The sequence below is a fragment of the Nilaparvata lugens genome, chromosome 4 (genome assembly GCF_014356525.2).
Source record: "Nilaparvata lugens isolate BPH chromosome 4, ASM1435652v1, whole genome shotgun sequence".
NCBI classification, from domain to species: Eukaryota; Metazoa; Arthropoda; class Insecta; order Hemiptera; family Delphacidae; genus Nilaparvata; species Nilaparvata lugens.
The window spans coordinates 48,410,340-48,437,537 of NC_052507.1; the positions used below are offsets into that span (position 1 = coordinate 48,410,340).

A 27,198-nucleotide genomic window follows, 5' to 3' on the forward strand; every position below is an offset into this window, starting at 1 on the left:
ACTACTAAAAAAGTTCATCAGAGATATCCACAACCAGTTTACTACTTTCTCCCTCTTATATAGCTCTACATCCTACTTCTACTACTTGTCTTCTGCCTCTACTTGTATTCATCAGGTTTTATTGATTTATATGGTGCAATTTGTATTCATTTTGTAACTGGGCTTCATTGGATTATATTGTTCAGAAAACTTGGATTCCAAAGCAGATGGTATTTTTGTGAACTGAATTCTACTGGAGATCTCATATTTGAATATTTTTCATCGTGGATCAACCTTTAGGTCCGCGAGGTTTTGTTCAAGTTTCCTTGCTGGATGTGAAACGTGGAGTACGTCATAAATATTAAATTCCATTCGATATTGAACATATTTTGAATTGGAGTAGCTTGTCAGAGCAGGAAAGAGGAGTATTGGTTGCCTGAATTGGTTAGTTTTCGTTTTTATTCGAATTGAATTCTACTATTCGAAGGAGCTGTCCTGATACATCTTGAATAGGAACTGTTTTGCAGTAAAATAAGAAATCTACATAAAACAGACGTTCTAGAATGATCTATTTTCATGATCAGAATGGATCTATCGTTTTTATTGACTGAACTGATGTTCTAGAGTAGAATGGCATTTTTGATGCAACATGGATGAAACTAGCTTAGTGTAGCGGTGCTTTTTCCCGAGCCTTTCGCTTTTTCTGCAGTCGATGAGAGAATTTTCCCGAGCTTTTCATATAAATAGACCACGTGGTCTGTGCGCAGTTCAATTTTTGCCCGTTTGCCAGTGGAAAGCAATAAACATGAAGAATATCTCGGCTACGTTGTTAGTCGTGAGCTCGCATGATTTATGGCGAGTGAGAATAAAAACGAAGCCGTAGCTTCGTGATGCCGCGGGGCGGTGGAGGGGTAGCAAAGATCTGGTTTTGAGGGTTTGAGGTATATATACACACTAAAAACGGTATAAAAGGACGTGCAAGTGGAGAGATACTGTTGCCTACATTAGATGGAGAGAGTTGGCGCTTCTTCACGACCAAAGCAGCCTATCTGTCAAACTGCTGCGAATGAAAACGACGATTCTTACAAGTTCAGCACGAATTACACTGGAGACCTTGCAGGTCGCTGCTTGCAAATACTACTTTTGCCAGTCGATCCACTTCCCCAAGATTCCCTTTTTTGCATCGCTCACAACTATGTTGGCTCTCTCTCCTTCCTGCTGTTGCTGCCATGACTCGGCCCATCAGGCGATATTAAAACGCGAGACGCTCTCTCTGCTCTCCTCCAGTCGGAATTCATTCTTCCTCTTCGAAGTTTTGAATTATTCCTCCTCTTGCTCGAATATTGTCGAGATATTCGCGTAACTGCTAAGGGAATGGCTTCGACTTACTGCTTGCTTAGACGATCCTCAAGAATAAATTCTTTCTTCCTGTTGGTTGTAGCAGGCCTGCCTCCTTCTATTCCGACCACAGTCACACAGACGTCATTCAAATTACATGCGGACATTCCCGAGCGAAATAACCATCCTCTTTCAATTGGAATGAACGAGTTATTATAATGTCAGTTCCCGACCAGCCTCCACAACATTACTTTCGTTTATCTGGATTTTCTATTCTCTCCAACATGACTAGAGAAATAAACCACAGAAAAATGAGTTGGAGCCCAAAGAGATTGCCATTGTAAAATAGATTTCCGTGAATGAGGAATTATTCATGTGAAATGGAAAATCACGTGCTTTCAATAAAATATATAATAATAATATACTATAATTCTCCACAATACTGATGTAGGCCTGGTACAGTTAGGGTTTTTTCATATAATATGACCAATTATTGTGATTTTATTGATATGCACAGTCATCCATCACATGTGCAATGTTGCCATGTCAATCATAGGGAATTTTACGGTCATTGAAAATATTGCCGTTCTCAAAAATATTATAATATATCTTGCTGAACTGCAATGCTGGTTCGAATTTCTATACTCGTATTTGTCAAAGCAAGCTATCGTTCTGCAGTGAATCAAGAAGTTTATGAAGGGAACCTATATTTTGATCAGTGGCGCCATTTCACCAATCTGCTAGGGGGGGCAAAAACCAAGATGTAGAGGGGGGGGGTAAGGAATACCCCCAAAAGATAGAGGGTCCTGGGTGTTTCTTCATCTTCGAAGATGTTATTATATGCTTCAATTTTTCCAGTTTTATACAAATGTGGTTGAAGTATCAATACAAACATATACATTATTAGTTATTAAATCATGAAATATTTATCAGAAATATAGGCCTACAGAGAGGCCCCAAAGTTATCAGGATAATCATATAGTTCACGAATACACTGAAACAGATTTCTTAAAAATCATGGAAGCAGATAATTTTTTTTTTCACTGTGACAATTTCAACAATTTCATTGGGGATCATATTATTCTGAATGGAAAATTGCTTTCAGTTAGAAAGCTAAAGAAACATTAAGCTGGTCCCATAATTCTCATCAACTCTGTACATACATTTTTGATTGTCTGATTGTGCCCTTTCTTTTGCTTTCACTGTGACATCTTGTAACTTGTTAATTCTGACGTTGAAATTTATGCAATCACTCACTTATTGTGCCCTGATCAACAATTGTACCCATACTATATTTAAGCTTCAACTATACCACAGAGAAAAATATATTCTCTATTACTCCGTACCCTTAGCCATATATTCAAGGCAATTTTGCTACATTGTTGATACTGTAGAAGGAATTATACTACTGCTGTTAAAAAAAAGTATTAAACCAGTATGAGATTTGAAGGATTCGTGTAGATAGACTCACATTTTCAATATTTATCTGATCCTTGAGGGGGGGCCTAGGCCTCCCCTGCCCCACCTAAATTGCGCCCCTGATTTTGAGAACTATCTTTATCAAATTTATGGGATATTGGACGGTCTATGAGCTTATTCTGGTACTTCTTATGATATTTCATGTTATTTTGAACACTTTCAACCGTGTTCATGGTTAAAAAGTTGTGCAGGGACTTCACAATTCCCCCAACTCATATATGACTTCACAGTTTTCCCTTTTCCCAAGAGAAGAGAAGATATGCAATGAAAGATGTTCTAAAGAGCTAAATTGTTATTGAGAAGACTCAGACTTGGCCTATCAAGTGTTGAGGTTTTTCAAAAAGTTAGTTTTAACTGCATTTCCTCAGCTCCCATTACAGTAATCCTCAAGTACTCGAGAATTGATTTAGAGAGTTGAGTAATTTATTAAAAAAATCATAAAAACATTTAAATATTGAATATCTTAAAAATTGAAACTAAGACATGAATATGCGTAGGTTCTTTGGATGATTCATCTATTCATTTTTTCAATAATTAAACATAATACTGCTTTCAGGAGAGTAGCACAGGCTTACCCCTCAATTACACGCTAAGCAGCATAGCGTACCGCACTTATATTTTTACTTTTAAGGTGACTGCAATGGCTGCCATTCTGCCATCTGCCATGCTGCCACGTTTTCGTTCATCATACCTTTCCGTAGTAGATGAGGGTTGATAGGAGTGTGGGGGCGTTTCTTCAGTGTGCAGCTGACTGTTGAAGTCCGAAGACCACATTTTTAAGATAAATCAACTTCACAGTATTGCACTCAATATTTTTTTCTTTCTATCATTCTATTTTCATTTTATGTTTTTCTATTGCTAAAGTTAATAACCACTTTTCCTTTTATACTATTATTATTATTTTGTATTTTCATAGAAGCTTGTTTTCTTTGCTAAACCAACAATTAGATGGTAGAATATACAATTTTCTCGATTTCCATTTGGATAAATATTGTGATAATATAAGGATATCATATCAAAAACGTTTTTCTCATTCTCATCACCTATAAACAGCTCGAATTCTATGAAGAAAGGTTTGAAAACACACAATTTACATCTTAGCGGCACTCAGTGCCGCGCGCGTGTAACATCATTAGGAGGCACCTTGCATTTAGTTAAGTCCTAAATGGTTTCGATTCTAATCTATACGACAGTCCAAATGATGGAAGTGATTCAACTTTACAATTTTCCAAAATATTTTTCCAATCGAATGGATTCCAACTGATTCCAATTGAATCTGGAATGTTCGTTGCATCATGCTTGGTCAATATAGTCATGGTTTCGCAGTCCACTCAAAAAAAAAATGAATAAGGACTAATGATGAGCAATATATTAATGGGAGCAATAATTGGATAACAATTAGCTGGACCTAATGAACATTGGAGAGCGGCGCATTGAATTGTTTATGGTGATTATAAACAGTGCTAGAGTCATGAGTAGTGTTCGGGAGAGGGTACGCAAAGGGATGCAGAACAAACACTAATTCGCTTGAATATTCTCAGCCAATTTTGTGTTTTCGATTAGCCATGGGCTGCTGGCTGCTGGTGGGCCCATGTGAGCTTTAAAATTCAATTTGCTTGGAAAGCGCTCTCTGCGAATCGATTGTGAATAATGGAGTGGAACACGTAAGCTGAAGATGGCGTGAAGGAGATGGGAAAACGTGAGGAACTGTTTGCGAGAGGAAGACAGAGTAGAGAGAGAGAAAAGGTAGATAAAAAATTGAAGGAAGAAGCAGGAAGCACCTTTGAGGATGATGCTGGCGATTATACTGATGCTGATGTCAGCAATAAACACCTTCATTTTCATTGGTTGGTGCCTCTGAAATGATTTCCAATACGCAGCCAAATGTTCGCCTGTGAATAACTGCAAAAAACGGTCCTCCCATCAATCTTCAGTTCAAGCCAGAATCAATCGGTCTCATTATTTATGAACAACTGAAAAGATCAATCAATCGTCAGACAGGAATTTATTGGTCTGTGATTGATCTTAAACATATGTATTTCCTTCATTTTTTATGCATAACTGGATGTATTTTGACTCTTAGACGACAAGAAAAGGTTGCCTATTTAGTGAACACAGAATTTTAAAAATGAAAAGTTGAATATCGAAATAGGTTAAAGTCAATATTATTCAAGAGTACAGTTACTATTGGCATTGATAACTTTTATTACGTGATATCAGAGACAAATATTTCAGGTATTAAACTTTATCTTTACTCTATGCTACTACCCAATTTCTTGTGTTTTTGTGATCTTTCATCTTTCCATCTATCTATCATTATGAGATAATTTTTGGTGTAGGTAGCTACTACATAGGTATAAAATATGATATTATGGCACCAAATGAACGGTAGCTTTACTCTATGGTAATATCTAACACTATCACTGTCAGCCCTTATTCTGAATTTTTGTGTTCTTTCATTTCGAATATTTTCCATTAACAATCTATCTTGATCACATTTTCAATTCAGCTCGAATGGAGCAATCAGGGGATCTATTACTTGATGAAACTTGAAATATTTCAAACCCAACGGTTCGTTAAGCTCTGAAATCTTAATATTGATGATTGATAATGGCGTTCAATGCACTTCCTTCACGTTTGTAGTTCAGAACTTATTTGTTTGTGAAAACTCATTGATAAACTTGGATGGAATCCAGGTAGCTGGTCGGAGTGTATGGAACATGATGAATAATTAATCATCTTTGAAAATTTTCTCCGTTGAGGTGGGAAAAACGCAAAAGTGGTCGCCAAACCTCCAGAGATGCAGACTCGTGCAACTTAACTACTCAATTATGTATTCAGTATGGAAAGAGAATTTTCAAACCTCAAATAACTTTCTTTTCAATTTCTGCCGTCATCAATCTTTACTCTCATAATTGGGAAAAAGTTTTAATAGGCTACTAATGAAGACTCTTCTTTCAGTTTTGCCAAAGTTGAAGGTCAGGAATCAATGAGTTGGAAGGTTATTCGGTAGAACAGGTATCCTAAATTCCCGATTTAAAAATACATCTAACCGTTGGAAAGGATTAATGTTCATGGAAAGGGAAGAGAGTCACGCCGAAAGTTATCAAAGCCATTCAACTTATCATTGAACATTGGATTAGACTTTGCAACAATAATTTGATGCTCTTGACTATTTATCAGTGAGGTATTATCTGCTCGACAAAATTGCTAGCTACAGTCCTTTTTCAATGAAGACATTAAAAGACTTTGCTACTTCGCTATTTTCTCCAGCCTTCTCAGCCTTCTCGCTGAAAATGGCAAGCATATACTATCACATCAAAAGCACATAACAGCAAATAACAGAGCAAACATCATCATCTAACATGTTGTCTCCGTGCTTATACTATACCGCCAGTGGTTTGGTGAGGATTTGCTTCAGTGATCAACACACAATGCTCATGAACAATACTAATGTGAAATTCTCATATCGATGTAAAGAATATTTCATATTACATCTACAATTGATAACTACATTGGATAATGCTAAATATTTTTTCCGTATTTGAAACAAAGATTCTTGTGCGTCTTTTTATCTGTTTTCAACAACATAATTACTCATGTTGGAATCCGCTGCATTGATTTGAAAAGAGATTCAAGAATTTCAATCCGATCAAGCAGTATGACATCATTGACTGTGAATAGATGTAATCAGATTATCCCTCTGCAAAAGATCCATTTGTGTCATGAGATGAATAACGTACTTCACTTTTACCATGATAATTTTCCACTTTAACAAAGAAGATCTTTTGTCAGCGATGCCATATTCTACTCTAAGGTTACCCGTTGAGATGGTTGTGAATGTTGGTTGGCATAATCGTGAAGAAGGCTTGAAAATTCATCAATTAAATATCAAATTGAATTCAAATTAAATATCAGAGCACCCATACCAGCTTCGCTCCGGAGTACAAAAGCATAGTTTATGATATGTATTTATTGATACACAGACACAATTTTTTCAATTGATTAGGGAAGGACAACTGGCACAGCTGAAAACTGTTTCTTCCCCGAATATTGATTTATCTTTTATACTTATAAAATTCTTATCTCACTCACTCACTCACTGATCACGATTTCTGGAAAACTACTGCACGTATTGCAACAAAACTTGGAATAAAGCTTCCTTATACGTCAAACGTGCTCACTAAGAAATCTAATGGCGATATTTCAACTCTAGGGGGGTTTTGAAAGGTTTGAAGTTCGTCTATTAGCATGTATATTCTTCTTCTCCCAATCTCTTGATTATAATTGAAATGTCCATATCATTATGTTAGTATAGAACTATAATCAAGAGAGAGTACCTATTCGAAACAGTTGTTAACTGGCAACTAAATTCATAATTTTGTCAGGTTGGCATTCATTGGTTTGGCACCAAGTTGAAGAACTAATTGACCGAGCGAATTGAGGTCTAAGATTCAAGTCGATGGTTTGATTTCTCTTAATGTTTGAATGTTTAAATGTTTAAATGTTTAAATGTTTAAATGTTTAAATGTTTAAATGTTTAAATGTTTAAATGTTTAAATGTTTAAATGTTTAATGTTTAAATGTTTAAATTTTAAATGTTTAAATGTTTAAATGTTTAATGTTTAAATGTTTAAATGTTTAAATGTTTAAATGTTTAATGTTTAAATGTTTAAATTTTAAATGTTTAAATGTTTAATGTTTAAATGTTTAAAATGTTTAAATGTTTAAATGTTTAATGTTTAATGTTTAATGTTTAAAGTTTAAATGTTTAATGTTTAAATGTTTAAAATGTTTCAATGTTTAAATGTTTAAAGTTTAAATGTTTAAATGTTTAAATGTTTAAATGTTTAAATGTTTAATGTTTAAATGTTTAAAATGTTTCAATGTTTAAATGTTTAAATGTTTAAATGTTTAAATGTTAAATGTTTAAATGTTTTAAATGTTTAAATGTTTATGTTTAAATGTTTAGATGTTTAAATGTTTAAATGTTTAAATGTTTAAATGTTTAAATGTTTAAATGTTTAAATGTTTAAATGTTTAAATGTTTAAAATGTTTCAATGTTTAAATGTTTAAATGTTTAAATGTTTAAATGTTTAAATGTTTAAATGTTAAAATGTTTAAATGTTTAAATGTTTAAATGTTTAATGTTTAAATGTTTAAATGTTTAAATGTTAAATGTTTAAATGTTTAAATGTTTTAAATGTTTAAATTTTAAATGTTTTATAATTATTTCACTATTTTTTCAAAACTGTTAAATTTTATCAATTGTAAAATTCTGTCGAATCATGCATGGTGTCATGCAAGTACAAGAAAAGCTAATCATTTTTGTTAATGTTAAACCACTTTCAATCTGTGAATCAATTCTGAATCTGCACTGTGAATCATATATTTTATTATATATATTTCAATTTTGTTAATTCGTCTTCTGAGTTCGATTATTTCTTAAGCCTGTCAATTATGTGTCTGATACGTTCCATATTATCAAGAACCGATCGAATACGATCATTGAAATAATTGAATTAAGCTGGATATTGGAACAGGCCTAAGTGGATGTAGTGAGTGGGGTCAGATCGAGATATTTATTCTCTGTCCTTACCTGCTCATATATCAGCTTTATGTTACCAACCTCGACTTAGGAGCGAATACATCAACTGTACAGCAGATGCAACCGGAGATCATATAATTTCCTACAATAGAGCTTAAAACCCGACAAGACTCTGTTCTCGAAATATATTCCGAACGATATCTGGTCCTTGCACCCTATCTTAATCTTCGGAACTTATTAGAGACGCAGTCCCGTAAATTATCTACATCGGGATTTTTGCTCGACCTGTATGATTTTGTATGCTCTTTCATCACAGGTAATAATTTTAAGGTATCCATATTCAGTGTTTAGCGATCGCTACACTACTTATAAAAATTTCATCACCATACAATCTGTCATAAGAAGAATCAAGGGTGAGCGAGCGTTTAGGCCTCCTGCGATTCCGACATTGTATTGAATCTTGTGTGTGAACCAATCAGTCTGGTGTATACTTAGCGTCCACGCACGCAGTTACAAAATTTATAACCTCAACACCGTTGATTCAGTGCAATTCGCTCTATGTATGTGAGGCGTGTAAAAAACCGCTTTACAATACACACACAATTTTTTCAATTGATTAGGGAAGGACAACAGGCACAGCTGAAAACTGTTTCTTCCCCGAATATTGATTTATCTTTTATACTTATAAAATTCTTATCTCACTCACTCACTCACTGATCACGATTTCTGGAAAACTACTGCACGTATTGCAACAAAACTTGGAATAAAGCTTCCTTATACGTCAAAGGTGCTCACTAAGAAATCTAATGGCGATATTTCAACTCTAAGGGTGGTTTTGAAAGGTTTGAAGTTCGTCTATTAGCATGTATATTCTTCTTCTCCCAATCTCTCATTATAATTGAAATGTTTAAATGTTTAAATGTTAAATGTTTAAATGTTTAAATGTTTAAATGTTTAAATGTTTAAATTTTAAATGTTTAAATGTTTAATGTTTAAATGTTTAAATGTTAAATGTTTAAATGTTTAAATGTTAAATGTTTAAATGTTTAAATGTTTAAATGTTTAAATGTTTAAATGTTTAAATGTTTAAATGTTTAAATGTTTAATGTTTAAATGTTTAAATGTTTAAATGTTTAAATTTTAAATGTTTAATGTTTAAATGTTTAAATGTTTGAATGTTTAATGTTTAAATGTTTAAATGTTTAAATGTTTAAATGTTTAAATGTTTAAATGTTTAAATGTTTAAATGTTTAAATGTTTAAATGTTAAATGTTTAAATGTTTAAATGTTTAAATGTTAAATGTTTAATGTTTAAATGTTTAAATGTTTAAATGTTTAAATGTTAAATGTTTAAATGTTTAAATGTTTAATGTTTAATGTTTAATGTTTAAATGTTTAATGTTTGAATGTTTAATGTTTAAATGTTTGAATGTTTAATGTTTAAATGTTTGAATGTTTAATGTTTAAATGTTTAATGTTTAAAATGTTTCAATGTTTAAAATGTTTCAATGTTCAAATGTTTAAATGTTTAATATTCAAATGTTTTAATGTAAAAAACCTCCTCTATACGGCAATATTTAAAATTAGACTACAGCATTTTTCATCATAAATCAGATGTTTAGTGGACTATAATACTACCCGTTCAAAAACATCGAACATCTTCAAAATGTATCTTTCCATCAAGGTTAGTAGACAGTTTACTATAATACTACTCGTTCAAAAACATCAAACCTCTTGAAATGTATCTTTTCATCAACGTTGTATACGGTTGCAGCCAGACCTGATAACAGCGCTCACACTCATATTCCGGGATGACATGTCATGGTACGATAGGACAGAAAGCTCGATGTTTATTCAGAATTTTTTCTAGACATTCTGAATTGATAATTATTTATTAATTTTTGAGAAAACATAACAACAGGTCAGTGTAACTTACTGAGCGCGAGGTCTACTGTTCACAGAACTACTAGTTAAAATGGATTTATCGAGAACAAATTGATTGGGCACTGCTGCTTCAATCAGAGCTAGCTATTCCTGGGAGTATAAATATTTTTTTCCATAGAAGGAACAAACTTTTATGAGAAGAGTTGCTTCTATCAATAATTGATCCTATTCTATCAAGACTAATTCTATTTGTTTGTATGACAGATCGCGAAAACTGCTTGAACAATATTTCGATGAAATTTTAATAATTCACTATGATATATGGAGGGTATTTTTAAAACTTCAGAAGTGTCCGTTGTGGAATCTGTTTGCAAAGAATGAGGGAATTCGGCCAAAATTTAACTTGGGCGAAAGAAAGGGGTTATTTATTGAAACGGCAAATAGCTGTTGTTGCTTTTCCTAATGTGAAAATATCTTTCATAGAAGTAAGGCGCTTTTTCCATGGATCAATTATTCCTAAACATTGATTGTTTTACCAAAGAAAATAGAAGGTAGCTTTCCATAAAAATATTGGAGAATATGCATAACAGTTCGTTGACTGTCAGTATTCCTCATTGATACCATCAATGCTCTCTATTCAAACAATGCTGACACAATGATGTGAATCTTACTATAATTTGGTTACTTTAGATCAGATGAAGATAATAATATTGATGATCGCTGCTTTCAATTTCAATTTCAATCATGTTTGACATTTCTGCTTTTGATTCCAGCTGTTATTATGTGAAATAAGCTTTCATTGAATGAAATCATAATCATTGAAGCAGGACCTCCTAAATACAAACAAGCAGGACCTGAGCATACAAATAAGATGGTCGCCATGTTTGGTGGACTAACATACTGCCATCAGCTAGGTTCCAGCTCTCTCTAATAATTTATTACTGTTCAAAATAGTTTTTAAGAATTCAAATAAGTTTCAGTCTAATTAATTTAATTAAGGTTTATTAAAGAAGTAATAATTTGATAGGGTAACTGGACTTTATTTATTCTCTTGCACATAGCATTCTAGTGCAATTCACATGCACATAACTTATAATTATTATCGTTATTTTATTCTAGCCTAAGAATCTAATGTTCTCAATTTTCGCGACTTTGCTTGCTGGGGCCACTGATTATTACTCTTCATGTTGCAGTAATTGTTCAGAAATATATTGCCCAATACCTTTACACACGATTTCATTGTATTGTGAGAAGGTTGATTTGGAAAAATTGTAGGGAAGGCACCATCACATAGTTTTACTTTTTTTCTTGGAACAGTCACATAATCCATTTCATCTTCACACAAAAACTTGTCTTCTTTAATGATGTCTGATGCTCTTAAATGATTGATACACACAGCCAAATCGTTGGCGACTTCGATTTACACCAAGGGACACAACAATTTCTAGGCATGTTCAATTAAAACTGTTCATAGGCCTACTCATTGTAGCATGTTGTTATAAAGCTGAATGTTGAGTTACGGATGATAAACAAAAATTAATCTAGGCTACGGTTGATATTTCATTCACTATGAAGAGATAGCAGACCTCGTATGTCTCCAGCGTTATTGTCCTGTCAACAGCTGGTTCAGATCTTTGAATAGTAGACTTGAGATGTGCGGGAACACTAGCGTCAGGTGATCAGTTTTCATAACGGCAAGGAAAGTTGTGTGAGTGCGCCACACCAGATTTTTTTACCAATTGGAAACATATTATGAACTTAAGATGAGTTTGAAATATAATTTTTGAAGAGAAATTGATTATACTCTAATATAGACAAAAAGATAACTTTAAAAAACAAAAATAAAGCTTAAAACATCAACGACGAAATTATCATCTGTTTTCCCAAGGTTGAATAATTATTGTCATTTTCATGTCCTTCAGCGAGTTTTCCCAGGGATGAGACCTAATGCAATCGAATTTGTATATCATAAACCTACTGTGTTTCAAATTTCGTGAAAATCGTTAGAGCCGTTTTCGGGATCCGTAGGATATAAATGAATATCCAAATATATAACCAAATATATAAATAAATACAGAGATTGCTCGCTTAATATAATAAGATTATACCTGTGATTGTGCTTCTGTAGTATTGGATAAAAGAAATCCGGTGCAAAATCGAAATTCCAATATGTCTTCAACAGGCATCCCTCTCACCTTACTTCCAACCACAATCCTTTGCCTTTCGAATAGATAAGCACTAACTTAGAAACCTAGAGCTGAACAGGGATCAAGGCATGAGTATAGGATGTGTGTGTGGAGGTATCGTATGGTTGAGATGAGCACAACATATTGCCGGATCACAAGATCAGTTGTTAATTCGGTAGTTTACTATTGAGCTTAGCGTATTCTCGACACGTATCCTCACGATACTTACCTACAGTTGTTTATTCAGAGGTCACACCATATTTTGAGAATCCATACCTTGCTATAGGTGTGTGAGCATACCTTGTCTGATATGAGGATTATAAATTGGCGAGGGGAAGGGTGTGTCTGAGCATGTTCACCTTCACCGCAAGATAGAACCGTTATTTTATATTTTTACAACAGATCTTATCTTGTCAGGATACCGCCATCTCATACTTTTTTCCGCTACCTACTCGATCTGTTGAATTTGGAATCGACATCGCCAACAGTTATCACTTATTGGATCACTACTAGACAACAGAACTTGGAAGGAGAAACGAATCTTCATACAATTTTCAACCTTTATTTATTTGTCAATGATATAAAAAGTAGATTGATTTGATTTAATTATTATCAATGGATAAAAATAATCATTCAACAATTTAAGTGGAATCAATTATCAATTATAACCTATAAAAATTATGTCTCTAGAATGGATAACTTTGTTGATCTATTTACTATTCTTTTAGCAAGGGACACTCATTGTTTCTTTGATACTTTGCAAAATTGAAAGACATTCACTTTAGTTGGAGCTGTTATATACTTCAAAATAAACAGTTCCATCATACAGTTTGATAATGGAAACTTCCAATCCAAAAGAATCCATTAAATTTCTCCCAGAACATTGATTCAATACATTTCAGTACACCCTTATAACATTTGATTTTTCTAGAAAAATGTAGGCGATATTATCAGAATGTTGAAAATACAAGAATTTATTTGAATTCAATTAAATCCAATAATTCTCTATTGTCGTATACAGTGCACAAGAATACATATAAAATATGTTTTTAGGCTATAGGAATGAAAAACAATTCACAAAAATATATTGCATATTACCGACCAAGAATATCATTTCTAAGCCAACAAAGTTTTGTGAAGAATATGTAAAACTTAAAATTCCGTTATACAATTTTATTCGACTTAGACTTACTAACGATCTATCGGTCGGCGACTGCATCGCAAACATGCCCACCATTTATTATCTGATAACAAACACAACCACGACACAGCCACTAACCGACGGCTCAAAACAGCTATAAGGAATATAACTTACAAAATACTTTATTGATTTGCACCGACTCAACAACAAAGGAAATAGTTCCACATGAGTCTTAGACTTGTGTGTGAGACGAGTACTATTATTCTGTGATATTTTGTGACTTGAATTGTTAAGTAGAAGTTTTAGAGAAATCAATTGATATAATCTTTACAGATTTAGAAAGGAGAGCAAAGAACAAACGGCAATATACGAGAAGAGGAAATGGATTTTATTTAGGCCTGTGGGTTAGTTAAGGAATTAGTGAGTTAGTTAGGATTCCATACTGGAGTTTTAATTTTATCTTGATGTTATTATAATCTTATTCTCTTATTGGAGACTACCTGTATAAATGTTCGAACAAATTCTCTGAGTTATTGGCACCAATACCATGCAGCCAACCATCGATGATTCTTTTATAAGCAAGCAAACCTACCGTGTGCTCTATTATTTCTCTGGATGGTGATTTCCTCAATAAAATGTTGGAGACGTAGAATGAGTTAGTGCGATTTATCTATTTGACAATCCTGGGGACCTGTGGTCCCACATTTGCAGAGCTTCTTGTATTGTAGCTATGTGCTACCTCGGATACCATAACATTCCTGTTTTTGTACGTGGAATATTGGGATATTAAGAGTGTAGACCATCAGGGAGATCGGAAGTGTATTGCATGTTGCATGCTTATTCTAGTGCACATTTGCAATGTAAGTACTTTTTTGGATAGGTTGTATGTTTCCAAGCATCTTAATATGAGGTGCATATAGGAGCATAGCACAGACAAATATTATATGAAAGTACATGTAATTTGTGCTCAGAACTAATATCACCGCTGTACTTATAGATTGAACGAAGAAAGTTCTATCAGCTATTGTAATCATATCAACTTAATAATTATTATTTATCTGAATACCTTTCCTTTGACACCAATTTACTCCCGGGAACAGAGCTGAATTTAGCGAGTTGATTGCTCATTTCAACACTACTTACTCGTATTATTTCCGGAGATTGAGTGATTGATTTCAAAGCACTCTCATCAAAATAAACTTCACAATTGGCAACTGATTGTTTCAGTTCATTAAAAACTGGAAAACATTTCAGCCGGTTATTTGGACTAGTGTCCAATGAATCAGTAATTGAGAATAAAGTAAATATAACATGGAAATAGAGTGAATAATATTAATTAACTAGTCCAACGTGTTTCCTGGAAATCTTTAGCAGACTGAAATCAACTGAAACAAAATAGATTCAGATGAAAGGATCGAATTTTGTTTCTAACATTTCGGTTCAAATTTGCTCCTAGCTTAATTAGGCTGATGGCACACAAAAACAAAGTTCAGTTTAAATAGAGAGACACTTATAATTGTCAACGTTTCTCATAAATAACACCAATGCTTCTCACTGCAACAATGCTGACAATTTAATACGGTTATCACTGTGGGTCATCATTATTAATTTATTCTTGTTGTTGTCCTCAACGTAATTAGATACTCTGATACCGTAGTTATCTCTCTATCGACTGTAAATTTGATGAATATTCCTTTTACTTTGTGATAATGTATTTATACAATGGGAATAATTAATGTCAGTGCGATTATTGTTTCACTGGTTGTGATATTGTCTGAACAGGCGATAACAAATAATTTTTAGCTAATTGTTTGGAGTGAGAGAGTTTCATTATGTTGGTTTAAAATGATAAAAAACAATCCACAGATAAAACCACCATCTAATGTTCTATCAAGATCCAATATCACATAGCAAATGGGCATAATTTAATTTTTTTATCGACTGTGATCTATTATCACCAAGTAAATGTATGAATATACATTCTAAGCATTTTATTCTAACTTTTCCAAGTAAGAGAGTTGGATAGAATTTTTTCGCAATTCATATTACTATATTAAATTAACCATCTCTTCATGATTCAATGGGAAATTTGAATAGTTCATTTGAATTATCATTTTAGTTCACTGAATGAGCTTACTGATGACTAGAGCCTCAAGTCGTTGCCCGTTTGTGGAACAGTATGTTCTACTACATCAATCAACTTTAAGTTTTTAACACATATTATTTGATCTATTACACAGATCAAGTTTGTTGGCCAACGAAATAGACTTACTCTTCTGTCCTCTTTGAGAATAGGCTAAAACAGGATGGTATTAGAAGTGCTCAATATAAGCTTTGTAAGATGAAGAAAAGTTTCAAATTGATTTTGAATCTCGTTTATCAAATGTTATTACAGCAATTGAAAAGTTGCTTGCATCTTTTTTGTCCGTCGAACATATTCAATGGATGTGTGACTACTTGAATAGAATACAAAAATGATTTCTATGTGGTAAAACTGATGCAGGGACATTGCAAGCTGGATAGGTTGGCTATTGATTAATCATACATACCGCTTATCGACTGAGAAATGAAGCGAATCGTATCAAGAGCTCGACAAAAATATCAATTCTGAGCTTTCTCTACTCGGTTCATTTCGAAATGGCCTGAATATCAATTGAGCCGTGACGAAAATTCACCACGCTTTCGACTCAAATACGTTTCTCATCGTCGCTGAATCCCCCCCCCCCCCGGTTCACATCAAAACCGCACCCCTATCAAGCCCCCAATCCAAATTTTATCCACCACCAATATCATTAATACCCAATAAAGTTCCAATTGGGTCTGAATTTCAACTCTGGATAATCAAATTCCTGATCTGCCAATATTAAAGTAATACTTATTTCTGAGTCGATAATAATCTTTGTTATTCTCATCGAATGGAATGGATGGGGAAATCGCAGTCAAAAGTTGAATTTTGCATTTTCTGGTAACATTGCAGGAAACTCTCATTCACTGTTTTTCTGTTGTTCTATTTTTGTTAGAGTCACAGCAGTCACGATGAGGGAGACCTGTTAGCCGGAGGGTAAAAAAACAATATTTCTCTGTAACTCGAACAAACCATGGCACATTCCACATTTGAGTCGAATGCTTGTGATGGTGTGCAATGAAATCAGTTTTCGATACCGACCAATGTCAGTTTCAAAACCAGTCAAGTATTTGTGGTCGTGGGTTTGCAACAAATCTGTCGCTATGTATCACTAGATCCATAACTATGAATATTTGAGTTCACGGATTTTATCTCTGTGCTGGTAGGCACCTCATCATTCACAAAGCTGAGTCGTATGTGAGAACACAGATTAAAAAGACTGATTAGATAGCTTGCAGGATCGTTAGTGCACTTACGGACACATAGCTGCAGTTCATGATATGTTGTATGTTCTAATTTTGACGAGGCATTGTATGAAAAAGGGATCTTATGTAGCAGCAATACATAGCGTTCTGTTGTGTTTGCCTAGAACATGGAAAAAGAAGGTTTTGTGCATGTGCATGCGCAACAATTATTTTTCTCATCGTTATCTTCCATCTCATCGGAAAAGGTTGTTGATGGAAAGTCATAGCTTTGTTTGTTTCTATCTTCAATGAGCCTCGATGGAAATATTGATGGAAGTTGAAAAGAGTGATGGGTTTCTCCCTGATATCATCTACGTCCTGTCTACACTATCATATGCTTGCTTGTAGTCTATGAATAACTGATGGACAGGAATATTGAATTCATAGCATTTCTGCAGTATTGTTCTGATAGTGAATATATGATCTGTTGGTGCTCTCCCCTGTCTGAAACCACTCTGATATTCTCCAAGAGCATTTTCAGCATAAGGTGCCAGCCTCTTTGCTAACACCTTTGCAAAGACCTTGTAAGCTACATTTAACAGAGCAATACCACGGTAATTAGCACATTCCGCCTTGGAGCCTTTTTTATGTATTGGGCAAAGGAGTGCCATTTTCCAGTCATCTGGCATTTTCTCTTCCCTCCACACTTTACAGATCAGGGCATGCACCTTTCTCAAAACCAGCTCTCCTCCATGCTTCAACAGTTCAGCTGTGATTTTATCACTGCCTGGTGCTCTGTTGTTCTTCAGCTCCTGCATGGCTTCACTGACTTCTTCAAGCCCCGGTTCCCGGTCTGCAATTGTATGTTGATCTTCCAAAATCTGGACCCACCTCTCTCACCGATGGGATTCAACAGATTCTCAAAATATTCTGCCCATCGATCAAGAACCGCAGCTGGGTCCCCAGCCAGATTTCCATGTTTGTCTCTTATCAGTACTGCTCTAGCTTGGAAACCCTTCTTTTCTTCTCTTACCAAGCTGTACATCTCCCTTATTCTTCTGTTTGTGGCTTGTTCCTGTATCTTTCCAATCTTCCTCCTTTCCCAAGCTCGTTTCTTCTCTCTACATATGTTTGCTGCCAGTGTCCTGGCTCTTACAAACGCCTCTCTGGTATCCTGGTTACTCTTTGCAGTGCTCTCTGCCTTGCTTCATTTCTCATGCTTATTGCTTCTCTGCATTCTTGGTCAAACCATTCTTCCCTCCGAACAGGCCGCGTGTTGCCTAATGTTTCCTCTGCTGCTCTTGTCAAAGCCCCTTTCAATATTTCCCAATCACGCTCCACATCATTGACCCCCTCCGTCTCTCCAGGTCCTAATAGATGCTTTACTTTCTCTTCATATTGCACAGCAATTTCCCTTGTCTTCAATTTATCTGTGTCAAATTTTGTCACTCTTGGGTTTCTTATTGAATGCAGTCGTGATATTCTCTGCCTGCATGTTGCCATCACCAGGTAGTGGTCAGAGTCCACATCTGCCCCTCTAAAGGCTCTTACATCCATTATATCTGAAGCATGCCGTCTATCTATGAGAACATGGTCAATCTGGTTCTGTGTATGACCATCAGGTGACTTCCATGTTGCTTTATGTATATTTTTATGAGGGAAGCAGGTGCTTGCAATAGTCATTCTGTTGCTGATTGCAAAGTCGATAAGTCGTGTACCATTATCATTTGACTCCTCGTGTAAACTCTCCTTGCCTATTGCTGGTCTATAGCATTCTTCCCTTCTACCTTGGCATTCATGTCACCCAGAATAATTTTCACATCATGAGCAGGGGCCTTGCAAGCTGGATAGGTTGGCTATTGATTAATCATACATACCGCTTATCGACTGAGAAATGAAGCGAATCGTATCAAGAGCTCGACAAAAATATCAATTCTGAGCTTTCTCTACTCGGTTCATTTCGAAATGGCCTGAATATCAATTGAGCCGTGACGAAAATTCACCACGCTTTCGACTCAAATACGTTTCTCATCGTCGCTGAATCCCCCCCCCCAACCGTTTCACATCAAAACCGCACCCCTATCAACCCCCCAATCCAAATTTTATCCACCACCAATATCATTAATACCCAATAAAGTTTCAATTGGGTCTGAATTTCAACTCTGGATAATCAAATTCCTGATCTGCCAATATTAAAGTAATACTTATTTCTGAGTCGATAATAATCTTTGTTATTTTCATCGAATGGAATGGATGGGGAAATCGCAGTCAAAAGTTGAATTTTGCATTTTCTGGTAACATTGCAGGAAACTCTCATTCACTGTTTTTCTGTTGTTCTATTTTTGTTAGAGTCATAGCAGTCACGATGAGGGAGACCTGTTAGCCGGAGGGTAAAAAAACAATATTTCTCTGTAACTCGAACAAACCATGGCACATTCCACATTTGAGTCGAATGCTTGTGATGGTGTGCAATGAAATCAGTTTGCGATACCGACCAATGTCAGTTTCAAAACCAGTCAAGTATTTGTGGTCGTGGGTTTGCAACAAATCTGTCGCTATGTATCACTAGATCCATAACTATGAATATTTGAGTTCACGGATTTTATCTCTGTGCTGGTAGGCACCTCATCATTCACAAAGCTGAGTCGTATGTGAGAACACACATTAAAAAGACTGATTAGATAGCTTGCAGGATCGTTAGTGCACTTACGGACACATAGCTGCAGTTCATGATATGTTGTATGTTCTAATTTTGACGAGGCATTGTATCAAAAAGGGATCTTATGTAGCAGCAATACATAGCGTTCTGTTGTGTTTGCCTAGAACATGGAAAAAGAAGGTTTTGTGCATGTGCATGCGCAACAATGATTTTTCTCATCGTTATCTTCCATCTCATCGGAAAAGGTTGTTGATGGAAAGTCATAGCTTTGTTTGTTTCTATTTTCAATGAGCCTCGATGGAAATATTGATGGAAGTTGAAAAGAGTGATGGGTTTCTCCCTGATATCATCTACGTTGGCTATTCAAGGCTAGTTGAACTGAGAAAAACACCAGGAATATTATTATTCTTTCTCTCGAAGGGAAATATACACTGAGAAGGAATAATTCCGAGTATAGAAGATGTGATACAGTTCTTAGAAATTCCACATGGAGTGTGTTTTGAAATCGGAGAATCACTTTGGAACAATTCTAATAGCAAATTCCCAGAATTAATCGGTTGAAAAAATGTGAAGGGTTCGATTCATAGGAGAGCTAGAAAGTTCCACTTTGAACAAAAAAATTGTCTCCGAAATAATATCCAGGAAAGTATGACCAAAGAGTGAAGATATTATGATAATATAATATATTTGTTTTGGTATTTATTAATTCCTAGGTTATTTATTTTTTTGGGATAACGTACATTTTTGTTGAACGAGAGAATTTGAATTTTTCGGTTACACATCTCTCTTTTCGAGAGATTTTTCACACATGGCTTCACCTCTATAAATCTGAATAGAGATGCAACGAATACATTGTACTTGAACAATGTAAAAAAATTATGATAGATTTGCCTGGTAAAATGAAAATTTTTCAATCAAGAGATAAACTGCCTTTTTAACAGACTATCAAAAGATTCAATTTCAATAACATTCTACCATTCTGCTTTTTGCAACGAAGAATCCAATAATTGATAATTACCTACATTTATAATCAGGCCATGCCGTTAGCAGGAAGACGCTCTTAATTAGGATAATGATGAGTTGGTTATGGTTGGCAGCTGAGCAGGATAATAAAGATGAGAGTGAGAGATTTAGTTCGTGGTTTCGTTCCAGCTTGAAGGCTGATCATCAAAAACTCGCGCTTCACACAAAAGCTGGATGTCTCATTTTCGAAATCAAATTGAATCCTGAATTGCCTGCGATGGATTATTATTCATTATTACACCTTGTTGAGCCATCAAGATGGATAAGGAAGTTAATTTTAACGTCACTCTAATTATTTATTGTCAAGTCTAAGGAAAAGCGCGAGGCAAAATTTATAATTAGACTCTGAAGAATCAATTGTTGGAAGAGTGGGTGTCAGATAATACCAGGGAAGCTGTCTGATTAAAGGCAGTGTAACAGAGCAGAGCAGAGGCAACTGTCTTTGGCACGCTATGCTGTTTTGTTATATGAAATGAGGTTTTTGCACATCTAGTCCGGCGGCACTCCCAACTAATTTCAAACATTCCAAGTTCTTGCCGACCATTGAGGGGTAGGTCTTCCTAATCCCACACCAATGCAGGCAAACCATTTATCCCACAATGCTAACCTGGGCTCCTCCATGGCTGCGCGAGATGCCAGGTGAAAGGTAGAAACAAACATAAAAGTTTCTCTGCCAGAACTTGGCAGAATACTTGTGAAATATTATGGAGAGAAATTCTGTTCACAAAGGGGGAGAGAGCCGACTTGACTCCACCAGATGAACAACTATCAAAGTTCTAGTTTTTGCTCGTTTGAGGGCTCTGTTCACGTTTACTCCTCTTCGTTCCATTTGAGAGAGGGAGGGACCTGTTTGTGGAGCAAAGTTAATTTGCTATGTTTATTTGATCGTGCTAGATGTGGAACTACCTCAATCGTATTGTCATATCATAATATCGTTCACTGCTCTCAGAGTATTGAACAGTGATTAAAAATATTTCTCTCTTGTTCTTCATTCTTAATCATAAGAATAATATCTTCTTCTTTCAAGCTCAATCGTTTGATTGGTTGGCAGCCTTCCTACTAAATCTGTCCATTGCTACTCTCTTTCATTACACATAGCTCATTGCTCCCAGATTCTTCGTCATTTGTCTTGAATGCTGTAGCCAGGGCCTTTCACGACCCCTTTGTTCATCGAATGTACCTTCCAGAATACTTGGCGTGAATGCGTCGTGTCTTATGTGTCCAATCCTAGAATGTCGTCTGTCCCTGAGAAAATTCAGAAGAGATCTCTTTTCAACGCCTTCTGGAATATCTCCTGATTCGTAACTCTGTCAGTCCATTTCATTTTGAGCATCCCTCAAATTCGAGCAACACCACACTTCAAAAGTATTATAGTCTTTCCCTCAGCCTTACCAATAGTTCCAGACCCATAGAGAGCTGTATCCAAATGCAACTCTTTATTAGTCTCTTTCTTGTTACGTTAAACTATGTAAGAAGATATTTTGAATAGTTATCAAAATCATTGAATGGAAAAAATTAATAGGTCTCAAGCAAACAGCTGTATTGCTATCACTAGATACGATGTCAACAAACGAGATTAGATAATAACGGTTATCCAGGCTACAGTTTTGAACAGCCAAATGAGAAGGAAAATATTATTACTATTTATTTAATAATATAAAATAATAATTTTTGAGGTTAGGTTCTTTGTTACTTACTAGTCGGCAACCTAAATAATTGGTCGAGCCGTATAAATTGAGAATTAGCCAGACACCTGTGGCAAATTTAGTTGCATACAAATAGCATTCGCTTAAACTGTGATCAGAGGGTTAGTAACAAGCATGGCATGTCAATGTGAAAGAAAAAGCGTTTTAGAAAATACAAAAATATTTATTATGTCATACGAGCATGGACAAAATGTATAAAATAATTATTAAAAATATTAAGGAAATGGGATGTACCTTTACTCAGCGCATGAATACATTTGTAATTTTAGAATACGCCAATCAAAATACAGTAACTGACCGGCGGTAAAAGCGAGTTGATTCGAAATATACATGTACTTATTGTAAAATAGAGTATAGAGTAAGAATATTTGTAAAATATACATGTACTTATAAATATGTTGTATTTATTATATAAACAATAAGAATTTGTAAACTATACGGTACCCAGATTTATGAAACAGATACAAACTGAATAATTAAAACAATAATATTTGCTCTTTATGCAGTAACCTAGCAGATTAACACGGACTATATTGAATCACACTATTGCGTAGTAGTGAGGCTAGGATAGCACCAATCAGAGTGAATATTTAAATTATATGCAAATTCAAAAATACGGAAGAGTATGGTCGTGAAAAGAATAGGGGTAGATCTAAGCCCACTTGCTTGCTAGAGGTCACCGGGAACAGCCACCAATTTATAGAGCACAAGATCCCTTTTTAATATTTGCACATTTTAGTATCCAGAGTTGAAATTTATGAATGAATTGTATTAGACTCAGTGAAGTTGCATTATAACAGGAGTCATTAATCAAACAATCCCCTAGAAGGAAATGACAGCAGCCCACCAGGAAGGCCTAGGACATTGAAACTAATCCGGAGCGCCATCAAAATTGTGAATCTCGACACGTGAGTTCATTGAGAAATTATTTGAGAGGGCCCTCAGTGCTTCGAATTATCACAATTTATAAAAGCTAGCTCGTCGAAAGGTTGTTTGAATATTAAAAGTAATATCTAAAACTTGTGCAAGTATTATAACGTAAAGGGAATATTTTTAAGAAACGTTTATGAGATTAACTGTTAAATATGCACAGAAGGAAATTTATTGATATTTGATTCATTATAATTTTATGCTCACTCATTATATCTTTGGTTAGTAAATTATTAGATTTTTGCAAAGCTCACATTCATAAGATGAATTGATTTATCTAATTTCTACCAGAGGCCGAAGCCAAGCCCTGAGATATCATATATATATTCTGAGATTAATAATTTCATATTTCATTTTTTATATTAATTTGGAGCGAAGATTTATAAAATTTTTATTCGACAAGCAACAGCAAGTCGACAATTGAGCTATACAATTTGAAAGAATATTTGCTGATTAAAGAAGCACATGGTAATATTTCGTGCTAAAAAACAAAGTTGTGAGCTACCTGTGCTATTTTTTATATTATTTATTCTCATATTATTTTTATATTTGTTGCTCTATATTTTTTATTTATAGCTTTTTGATTTTTTCATGTGATTATTTATGTTTTATGTTCATTGAATGATGTGCCTTTCATTTATTATCTCCATGCATGACCAATCTTGTTATATTCTATTTTATTATTATTATTGACCTATTATTAAAATTATCAACCAACTGTATTCTTCACCAAGTAAGATGGATCAATCAGCGATATACAGCAGTGATTGTTAAGTCTTTGGAAATAATACGTTCATGAGATTTATTCGAAATATTTAGTATCAGCACATCTGATTTGAAGAAACTCAAAGGTCATAGTATTAAGTGCAGCAACAATATAAAATAATAGAATTTATAAGGTATTCTGATAGAGTGTCGCCTTTGATTCCACTCGGTATCATTTTTCATTGCTGACCACTTTGGCGAATGGTGGCGGGTAGCATTAGTGGCGATACCGCATTGTCTAGTACGATAATCAGAGCCCTTATATTATCTATCTGTCTACTGTCTATCTCTACTGCATCTATATTTGTGGAGTACACCAAATCAGTCACAAAAACTGTGAACTGTTAAAGCGGCCGACGTTTGCAGCCAGCGAAAGCAGAGAACTGTTTGAGCTCCTAGGGGAGCTGGTAAGAAATTGGTACTATTGCTCTTTCAGGAATCACAAAAAATATTATATATATTCAAAATCTTTGCTCTACCGACTGCGGCCAAGCAGGGCACACGTTATAGAAAAAATAACGTTACAACTATTTGAGGAAAGAAGGTGCCTTTTACTAATAAACATACTCTTAGCTCCTCTGATTTGGAGCTTTATATCCAGTCTATCTTTTCCTTCTTCTGATATAATGCTTCAAATGTATTTGAACATTTCAACTTGCTTCAGGGCGTGATTATCTAATTTAATGGACACATTCTCAGGGACTTTTTGAGCAGATCATCACTTCTGTCTTAATCTTATTTATTTCCTAGAATCTCATGCAAGGTGGTTAGAGCTCTTTCTAAACTTATTTTATTATCTGCTATTATATATGATATATATTATATCGTCTGCAAAATGACTTAATCTGAGCTCCATTTAACTTGATGCCACTACAGCACTCCTTGCATTTATTAATAGGCTGTTCTATATAAATATTGAATAAATTAATATAGAACTCTCAATTTCAATATCTCCATTTTTCAAAACTGAGCTATTGGATTGAGCTAGAAACTCAAATTAAGGTTGATATAGAAATTTACCTAATGTCCGATAAGAATATAGAAAAATTTCTATTCATCTAATAAAATTTCAAATAGACTACACTTCTCGATCGACGTTTTCTCATTTTTCAAATATCTTCTTAATGCTTCCAATATCCTCAGTAATGGCAAGGAATGAAATAATAGTCGATTAAAAGATAATTGTCACTTCATGTTGTCTAAGATAAATTTTGATAACTTGAAAAAATTATTAACAATAGCTATTCAATCTACGTAGAAGATAGTCTAATCGTTATTGGTCTTCGAGCGCCCATAATTTCATTTTCCACCCGGCAATAAAACTCACCCACAAAGCAGCAGGTACAAATATTGCGACTCATTAATATTGCCCGTAGCTTGTTGACTCACGCCTTGGATTCGCCTACACGATGAGCTACCGCGCGCACTGTGTGAGGAATGAGTTGAAGTAGTTAAAGTACAAGTGGATGTGGGTGGGTATATGATATGAGGCAAATTGCACAAGAGCAGGAGGTAAGACATGTAGGAAAGGTGTGACTACATATCCACCTCACTACTACCAACTTCACAAACTTATTTCAGTTCTTCTCTTATTGCAAAGTTGTCGGCGTTCATATAATGTTGAGATCTGGTGTGAGGTTCACTTGGTCCTGTCAGCATTCGTTACAGATAACATATTAATGCGTTCATTGTAACCAATGCTGCCAGTATGAAGTGAATGTGACTACACTATTTGCAACACGGAACAAGCGGATACAGATATGCTCCTTTGCCTAGCGCACACTTTTTTTGCTCCCTCATTCGAGTTGCATGCACTCAAATCCCCTTTACCCTCCATCTCATTCTACCCTCATCATTATCATCATCATCTGCCAACGACGACCGCATTCCGTTTGTTGCGGAAACGCTGCAAAGAGACGAAGCAACGGATAAGAACTGTAAACAAACCGAACAAATTTCCAGCATTTCCTCGACAAGAAGAGGAGCCTTGAATGTTTTCTCACCACTTCCCCCTCCCCGCCCTGAAAACGACTACTACTCAAACAATCCCTCTCCACTCGCTCCCTGGCCACATCACTCCAACTCTTTCCGAATATTTTCTTTTGAGATTCACACTGTGCAAAAGGTCTGAGGGAATCTCTTTGCCGTAACGATTTACCACCTCACATTGGAATCTATCATGAAGGAATGTGACCTTGTTTTCTGCTTCAAAAGGGATAACTGATTAAGTTGTCCGTGAAAGGGAAGAGTTCAAGGGATAACGTTCCCAGAGGTCTCCGATTCGATTAGAAGCTGTTATGTAGAAGCTTCAATAGTAGAATTGCTCTCAGTGAAGCGATACGATGGATTACTACTTGACTTTGAATTGTGAAACAGGGAGCATTACATCATCACGAATTAATTCGTGAAGCTTGAACGATAACCGTGTGCTTCTGTGCTAGTACGTGAACTAGTTGATTTTATTGAGGGATTTGAAGTTTTTTGTCCTACCCACGTGGTATTTCTTAATGATGAGTTTTTTGCTGACTTCAACTGAATTGATTCAGCAAGATTGAAAAACAAGGGTCAAAATAATTTTTTGAGAAAATCAGATATTGGCAAGTAATCTAAGCAATGGATAATAATAAATCAAATGAGAAAAGTTCTTGAAGTGGATCAAAACATCTAGTAGAGTGAATATAAATAGAAAACTATCAATAATCAATATATTAATTTGAGTGATGTGACCATATTAATGAATACTCATATCTGAATTGTAAAAATAATATGGAAAAATCATCTATCATAAATTACAAAAAGTTAATTCTTCCTATGGAGTCATACTAGTTTAGTATGGCCCTTCAACTAATAGAAGCATCAATTTTGGTAGAATCAAAGTTCAAGAAAGAGTCTATGAATGGTTGGATAACTATAGTTTGACACACTCTACTATAATCTAGCTGGACTCCAAATTCTGTTGTTGGTGAGACTTAGTGATATTAATCCATAATGAAATATTGTGATGTTGTCCAGAGATATAATGAATTTATCGCAAAATGACATACATGTTCCAACACCAATGGTGTCATCTCCAGTGTGAAAATTCAAAATCTGAAATTGTAGGTTAGGATTCACAGTAGGGCTGTAAAAAAGGTTGGAAACGAATAATTATGAGTACAAAATGGTTGAAGTAAAATCTTAAGAGAGTAAACTATAAGTAAGCTGTATAAAATCATGCAAGAATTATTATGAAGATTATAAACTAATGTAT

At 34.8% G+C, this 27,198-nt stretch overlaps 1 protein-coding gene across 1 annotated transcript in view; it reads left to right on the forward strand.

The window, feature by feature from the left end:
• LOC120351063 overlaps positions 1-27,198 on the forward strand; it is a 303,920-nt gene that overhangs the window by 40,344 nt on the left and 236,378 nt on the right. The gene's annotated exons all lie outside the window — the stretch shown is intronic.